The sequence below is a fragment of the Octodon degus genome, unplaced genomic scaffold (assembly GCF_000260255.1).
Source record: "Octodon degus isolate 3935 unplaced genomic scaffold, OctDeg1.0 scaffold00002, whole genome shotgun sequence".
Classification (NCBI taxonomy): Eukaryota; Metazoa; Chordata; class Mammalia; order Rodentia; family Octodontidae; genus Octodon; species Octodon degus.
In genome coordinates this window covers 20454696-20463487 of record NW_004524578.1, presented here as the reverse complement: position 1 = coordinate 20463487, position 8792 = coordinate 20454696, and the positions used below count along the sequence as shown (strand labels likewise).

At 45.3% G+C, this 8792-nt stretch overlaps 1 protein-coding gene across 1 annotated transcript in view; it reads right to left on the bottom strand.

Annotated features, from left to right (window-relative positions):
- The window catches only part of Znf592 (zinc finger protein 592), a 44703-nt gene that overhangs the window by 27251 nt on the left and 8660 nt on the right, over nt 1–8792 (bottom strand). The gene's annotated exons all lie outside the window — the stretch shown is intronic.

The following is an 8792-nucleotide window of genomic DNA, read 5'->3' as shown; positions in this document are numbered from 1 at the left end:
GACTAAGCGCCTGCTTTGGCAAGCACAGGGACCAGGTTTGTTCTCCAGTTCTACATGCTGCACTGGTGTGCTGAGCCACAACCAGGTCAGGGAGTGGTGGCACATGCCTCTAATCCCAGTGCTGGGGAGGCTGAAAACAGGAAGATCACTGTGAGTCCGAGCTGCATAGTGAGACCCTGCACCAAATTACAGGTGACACCTGTAATCCCTGCACTCAGGAAGTTGAGGCTGGAGGATCACCAGTTCGAGGCCAGCCTGGATTACATAGTGAGTTCAAGGCCAGCCTGCACCACATAGTGAGACCCTGTCTCACAAACAAACAAACAAACAAAAAAAAACCCCAAAGTTCACAGTGTGTTTTCTACTCAGCCCAATGACCAAGGGACTCACCAAAACCAACAGCAATAAATTAACAATGACCAAGGGACTCACCAAACCTAGGTGTTTCTGTAAGTAGAAAATAAAACTTGTGGTACCAGTGATTGAACTCAGCACCTTGCGCTTGCCAGGCAGGCTCTTATACCACTGAGCTATCTCCCTGGCCTGAAACCACCCTACTACAAAAGCAAAAGAAACTATAAAGGAGAGGACAACAGCAAAAAGTTCTATTCATGTAAACAAAGCAAAAAAAATAGAACTCAAGGCCAGCCTGAACTACAGTGAGACCCTATCTCAAATGAAAACACAGCAGAACAGAACTCTCAGAGTGATAGGTAAAAGATAAGCAAGGTGGCTTGAGTGATAAGTAGGTAATCCAAAGGACAAAACACAAAGAGATAATCAACATATTTTTAAAAGGTGTCTTCCCTGGCAAGAGCAAGGGCCTGAGTCCAATCCCTGGTTCCACCAAAAAAAAAAAAGTTGTAAGATATTCAAGATATACAAAATATTAGAGAAATATAAAATATTACTAATGAAAACCTGGCATGGTGATGCACGCCTATAATGGAAGGCTGAGGCACCAGGATTGCAGACTAGACTACACAGTATTATGGTATGTCTATTGCCTTCCCAAAGCTTCATAAGGTCATGGGGAAGGCCTCTAGAGTTTGCAATTGATTATTGTGGGTGTGGGTGCTGCATGCCCCTGTGGGGGGCAGGTAATTTGCATTACAATGTAAGGACTAAGAGAGTCTTCTAACTGCCTGAGCCGCAGCCACCCACTGTGTGCTCTTTTTTTTTCCCCCATAATTTTACTGAGAAACAAATAGCAATGAGACAGTTTCAAATCAAATTGGTAGGACAGTTTCAATAATTAACACATTGCATACATTCTTCCTAGTGGTTATTTGCTGTACAAGATGCAGACATGATATCCTATTTACAAACACTATTAGAACAAATCCCTCTATTCATTAAGAGAATGTAACTATATATCTATCCTAACCACTTTGAATACACAGATACAACATGGACATTCATCTGTATCCTTTTTTTGTTAAGTTCCATCATTTAAATATTATAGATGTGTAAACTCAGCAAAATATTCTAAAAGAGTTCAGAGATCCATAATAGTATTGGGTCTTCTGTTTCACTGGCAGTGCCAGAAATTGTTGACCTGATTCCCCTACAGCTCAACATAACACCATGGCTTTACTTCTTATACTTCGTTTTTATACTTTCCTGCTGGATGGTTAAGACCAAGATAAAGCAGGACCTATGCAACAAGAGTTGTAGCTTTTGAGTCTGATAAGGTCAGTGAAATCCCCTCAGGATTTATCCCATTTAAACCAGCTATTCCCTCTACTGGGAATTTTCCTAGAGGATCTGAAAACATCGTATCATAGGGATATATGTGTGCCTACATTTATAGCAGCACAATTTGTGATAGCCAAATCTTGGAAACAACCAAGATGCCCATCACCTGAGGAATGGTTGAAAAAGATGTGGTATTTTTACACAATAGAGTATTACTCAGCTATAAAAAATGATAAACTTGAAGCCTTTATATTGAACTGGATGCCACTTGAACATATAAGTGAAATAAACCAGACACACATGTGTAAATATAGTATAGTTTCCCTAGTATAAAAACTCAAAAGAAGAAATACCAATAGAAATGTATAATACAAGTAAAAGGAAAGCAGGATCTCGAGGACTAACTAATCAAGAGAGGGAAAGGAGAAGAGCTAGGAAACATGACAATGTCAAGCCATACAGTTATATGTAGAAGATGGGCAAGGCAATGATCCTGAGAATCTCCACTGTGCTCTCTTGCTCTTTGCTGCAGCCATGAACAGTTGTTCTCTGCTTCGTGCCCCTTGAGTATGTCCTGAAACCTCCACTAGCTGTGAGCTAAATAGAACTTCCTCTTTAAAAAAAAAATGTATTTGGTTGTTACAGGGTCTCAATATGCCGCTTGGACTCATAGTGATCCTCCTGTTTTCAGCCTCCCCAGTGCTGGGATTACAGGCATGTGCCACCAAGCCTAAGGTGGAGGGCTCAGTCCGCCCAGGCGGTGGGGCTGGCACAGCATGTGGTGCGGAGGACAGGGATCAAACCACTGTTCCTACACTTGCCTAGGATTGCCTAATCAGGAGCTTCAGTCTGCTGAGCTATCTCACAGGCCCCTCCTTCCTTCATTTTGGGTGTTGGGTATTTTGTCCCAGCAATGAAGAGTAACTAAGAAAGTGAGATCAAAGATAGCCCTATTTTGCAAAGAGTAAAAATAAAAATAAATTATCCTCAAAGAGTTCAAGTCCTTTAACAGGCTGGAGGGCCGGCCAAATAGCTCAGCAGATTAAAGCGCATGCAAGCAGGCGTAGGGGACAGAGGTTGGATCCCCAGGCCTGCCATGCTGGCCCCACCCCCAGGGCACACTGAGACAGCAATTGAGACTAGGCGTGGTAGCACATGCCTGTAATCCCAGCCCTTGGGAGGTTTTAAACAGATCACTACAAGTCCAATATAGTAGTGAGACCCTGAACACCCTATAGACCCTTCCCTAAAACACACACACACACACACACACACACACACACACACACACACACAAAAAGCTGGACTTCAGTGGTTGGGCAAATTAACCTAGAACTAATGGCTCCTACATAATATTACTTCTCAGGTGGACAAACAGAAAACTACTATACATGTATCACAACCTCCCCCTTATGTAACCAGGTTCCAGACAGGTTAAGTGACCCCAAGCCACAGCTGCAATAAATTCATAATCTATGAACATTTGTGTGGGAACTGTCACAAATGTGCTGTATAAGCCTCACAGCTTACAAATGAACGCACTTACAAACAATTCTCCTGGAATGGAACTCATTAAGTCAGGGACTTACTATATTCTGAGACAGTGGACAGTGCTCACCCTGGAGGGGCATCTGCTATCTGAACCATTAATTCATTAGTTCAAACAATGAGAGTGGGCATTGTGGCACACACCTCTAGTTCCAGCACTTGGGAGGCTGAGGCAGGAGGACAGAGCACACTGCTGCCTGGGTTACATAGAGACCCAATCTCAAAAACAAAGTAGTAACAACCTAAGTTTGTAGACCAAAATTAGAGAAAAAGGAGGGCCGCAAGGAAAGTCAACATTTTGGCCCTAGCCTTCCAAGGTCAAATAAGACTCAGGACATATGAGAACTTGTACTGTAATGTCATGTAACTCAGTAGTGTCCCAAATTTTCTGATCAAGGAGATTATGGGGCCAAAGAGGAAAGTGATCAATGATGTAGAGTGTGCCTAAGGAGAGTCACATGGGGAGAAGACACTCTCTCAGGCTTTCACAGAGAGCACATTGGCCAAGCAATGGCCGTGACCCATCCACAGGGCGACACTGACAAAGGATCTATAATCTGAGGTACAGAATCTCAGGATAAATCCTGAGGGGATTTGACTGACCTTATCAGATCCAAAAGCTACAACTCTTATTGCATAAGTCCTGCTTTACCTTGGTCTTAACCATCCAGCAGAAAAGTATAAAAACGAAGTATAAGAAGTAAAGCCATGGTGTTATGTTGAGCTGTAGGGGAATCAGGTCAACAATTTCTGACACTGCCAGTCAAGTGGAAGACCCAATACTATTATGGACTACTGGACTCCTTTAGAATATTTTGCTGAGTTAACACACCTATAATATTCAAATGACAGAATTAAACAAAAAAGAGGATAGAGATAAATGTCCATTTTGTATCTGTGTATTCAAAATGGTTAGGATAGATATATAGTTACATTCTCTTAATGAATAGAGGGAATTGTTCTAATAGTGTTTGTAAATAGGATATAATGTCCGCATCTTGTACAGCAAATAACCACTTGGAAGAGAGTATGCAATGTGTTAATTACTGAAACTGTCCTACCAAGTTGATTTGAAACTGTCTCACTGCTATTTGTTTCTCAATAAAATTATGGAAAAAAAAAAAAAAAAAAGTAAAACAAAAAGGCCTGGAGAGTCTCAGCAGCATCTAGGAAATAGCTGTCCAGGGCCCACAGGCAAAACAACAAAACCCTTTGCTTGTCTTTTTCTCTCCAATGTACTTTGCCATGGTTGCTATCAACCACAGATCAGAGAAGTCTCTGTTCTAAGTCGCCATCACCTTAGGGATAGAGCCCTGTAATTGGCCTGGTCCCTGCCACCTGCCATACCACACTGGCAGCTCTGGCTCTTGTGCCTGTGAGTCAGGGTCTGATGTCCCCAGCTGAAGAAAGGCTCTAGTAGCAAGGAGCCAAAGCTGCTTCCATGGCCTCCAGACCATCCCTGAGGCACCTACCCTCACCTACCCCACCTAATGGTCTTTCTACCACCCCAAGCAGAGCACCCATCTCCCAGGAACCAAATCCCATCACAGGAATTTATAGCACATCAGGGCCAAAATGGACCTCAGAAATTATCTGATTCAGGACCCGGGAGATAGTTCAGTAGAATGTCCTGAGCTCAATCCCCAGTACCGCAAAAAAAAAAAAAAATCTGGTTCAAGCTGAGGATGGTGGCATACTTTCCTAACACTTGGGAGTGTTGAAGGCCAACTGAACTACCTTCTGAGGCCCTGTCTCAAAAAACTAAAAGAAGGTTAGGCACGGTGGCACCTATAATCCCAACATTCAGAAGGCTGAGGCAGAAGAGTCATCGAGAGAGTTGAGGCCAGGCTGAAATGCATGTGAGGCCCTGTCTTAAAATAAAATAAAATAAAAAATCCAACAACAAAAATAAGGAATTCTCTAGTCTATCAGCTTTCCAATGCTGCCTACAGACTGCTGCTGGCCTGGCCACAAGGAGCACCAAGGTCACTACCAAGGCCCATCTGGCCTAAACCACCACTCTTTGTCCAGATGTCTCCAGCCACTGGTCTGGTCTGACCTCCTCATTCTACAAAGGGAGATTCAGGACTCAGGAGGGGAGCACAACCACCAGTCACCAAATGCCACAGCACATGGCTGGGTTTACTGAGAACACAGCCTAGGAGGCCAGGCCCTCTACTGGTGTGACCCCATGCCAGCAGTCCCCAAGGCTCAGGGAGCGAACAGGATTCCTGACATGGCCTGATACAGACACGGCCCTCTGCAACCCTTGAGCTCTTGCTGCTCCAATCTTCCAGCAGCAGTCTTCTGTCTCCACTATGCCCATGCTGGTAGAGCACCTCAGCAGCACTCAGTGGATCATTCACTGGGACTTCTAGGCTGGCTCTGCACTCAAGGCCTACCAGAAATCTGCACTCCCCTGTCTGTCTGGCCCATTGTTTCCACTTGCCATCACCCCCATTCGGTAGTGACACCTCCATCCTTCCACCTGCTTAGGCCCAGTCTTCATCTAATCCACATGCAAATGCTGTCCCCACACCTTTGGAAGACGCCATACCAGCCACCTTTCCCACCCCAACCTCCAGGGCCAGGGCTGGTCTCTTACCGCCTCCCTGCTTCTGCAGTCTGGATCAACACAGCTGCCAAACTGCCCTGAAGCCAGCAACAGACCAAACCACAGCCCTCCTACACTGAAACCTGCTTCAGCAGCAGCCTCCTGAGGCAAAACCTTACTGCCCCCGGTGCACCTCCAGGGGACTCTTCTGCATGCCCACCAGTCCTACAATCCTGTCCCAATGCCAGATGCTCTCCCATAGGAGATGCCAAGCCCAACCTTGGTCCTTTCACTCTACTGCTTCTCTTTACAGTACTTAGCAGTGACAACACATGACTATTTCTTCCTTGTCTATGTTTAAGTGGCACTGTGCTTACTACACAGTCCAACAGAGTGGGACTTAGCTGTCAGGTGTGGTGGCACACGCCTGTAATCCTAGCACTCAATCCCAGATGCTGAGGCAGGAGGACTGCACTGAGTTCCAGCCCAGTGTGGGCTACAGTGAGTTTAAAACTACCTAAAATCAAACAAATAGAATATGACAGAAAGAAAAAGGAACCAAATAAAACTGTGCACACACGCATGTGTGTCTGTGTGTACACATACGTGTGTGCTATCGGTTGAATGCAGGGCCTTGTGTTGCTAAACACATACTCTACCACTGGCCTACAACTCCCAACCCCTAAAAACTTTTTATAAATAGACCTTCAGGGGCCAGGATGCCTCACTAGTGGGAAGAGACTAACATAGCCCTTGTCTGTGAATCTTGCCCCACCACCATCTTTGTCTGTTTGAGACAGGGCCTCACTACACAGTTCAGGCTGGTTTTGAGCTTACTTTGTAGCCCAGGCTGGTCTCAAACTCCCTACAAACCACCTGCCTCAGACTCCAGAGTGCTGGGATTACAGGCATGCACCACATCTGGCAATCTCAGTCCCCTTGAAGGGCTGATTATTGTTTTGTTCTGGGGTGTTTTGTTTTGTTGTACTTTGTTAAGAAAAGGTCCCGCTGTGTAAATTCAGGCTGACCTTGAACTCACTATGTAGCTCAGGCTGGCCTCAAACTGGAAGAGATCCTCCTGCCTCAGCCTCTCAAGCCTGGCAAGAGCTGATTAAATTTTATTATTTTGCTGGGTGTGGTGGTACAGCCTGTAATTCCAGCACTCAGGAGGCTGAGGCAGGAGGATCCCTGCATGTTTGAGATCAGCCTGGGCTACAAAGTGAGCTCAAAGCCAGCCTGAACTGCATAGTGAGACCCGACCTCAAAAAGACCAAAACAACAACAAAACAAAAAAATTTTTAACTATTTTACCAGTGGAAGACGTCTTTTGGCTAAATGTTCATGATATGGGTAGAGCTGGTTCAACACTAGTGGAGAGAGAAGGTATTCTCGGTAACTACAGGGTTCTTCAGGAGGGGAGTCAAATCTGTTAGCAACTAAACCCTCCTGATCACACATTTCAAAGGGCCAACTGCACAGCATGTGAATTACATTTCAAAAAAGCTGTCCCTATTAAAGGCAAAGACAACCGGAAGGAGTGAAACTCACGCAGGATTATGAAGCTGAGGGAGAAGCAGAAACCAGAAACAGATAGCAACGTCTACACAGCTGAGTTGAAGATAAAAATGGCACCTCATGCTCCATCCCCCTCCCAGAGCTTTGCTGGCATGCAGCACTACTGGGACACTCCATTGTGGAAAAGGGACTAGACCTGAGCGAAGAGGATGGGCCCCTCTTGCTTACGGGCCATCCAGGGGGCCCCTCTTGCTTACAGGCCATCCGGGGGGACCCTCTTGCTTACGGGCCATCCGGGGGACAACACTTGCACTGAAACTGGTAAAAGCCATCACCTCTGGATCATAGGGATTCTCAAATCTAAGCTAGAAGCCAAGCGCCTCAGGTCTGCTGGGAATATGTCTGTGGCTCTGAGGCTGTCACCAACTGTCTTCCATAAGCAGATGGCCATCCCAACAACTCCAAGGGAAAGGCTTATCAGGACACTGGCAAGAAGCACATTGTTAGCCTTGACATCTCAGTGGTGGCCTAAGATCAGCACAGGGGTTAGGACTGGTATGGGAAAGGCCTAGTGAGGGGATAGATCCCTCCCAGCCACGCTGCCCTCACGTCCTCCCCTTATCCTCTCACCACACGCAGACATGGATGTTCCTCAGCGTACCACAGGGTTGTGCTCCATGAAACTGACCTGAAGTTGAACATATTGTAAGTCGATAATGGGTTAATATATCTCCCTACTGCTGTGGTTTAAACATTCCCTCCACAACTGATGTTTGCTATTTTTGTTGAGTTTTGGGAGGTTACCAGAGGTTGAACCCAGTGCCCTTGTATTGAACTACATCCCCATCCCTTTATTTTCTTTTATTTTTATTTTTGCTTTTGAGATAGGATCTGGGGCCGGGGAGATGGCTCAGTGGGATAAGCACTTCCCCGGCAAGCGCGAGGGCCTGAGTTCAATCCCTGGTTCTGCCAAAGGTGGGGGGGAAAAAAAAGAGATAGGATCTCCCTAAGTTGCTAAATTGCCCAGGCTGGGCCTGAACTTGTGATCCTCCTTCCTGCATCGGCCTCCCAGAGCACTAGCTATTGTGTTACTAATCAATGAATATCCTGAAAGCAAAGAGGGCTTTGGAGAGGCAATTAGGCCACATAGGTTCCATTCTCATTAACAGACTAATAATGCTGGTGCAGTTCCTGATCATAAGGACGAGTTCAGACAGATTTTCTATCTCACACACATGTCCAATAACCTTTTTCATCGATGACAGCAAGAAAGCCCTCAGAACATGTGACCCCTCACCCTTGGGCCAAATAAACTGGTAGTATTTAAAAATTATTCAGTCCAATATTGGATTACTCTGCTGAATTCACACACCTACAATATAGGAATGGCAATGGAATACACATCTCTGACAAAGTAAACAAAAAAGGGGATATAAATGAAGGACAATTTTGTAGTCATAAAAAAAAGTAAAAATAA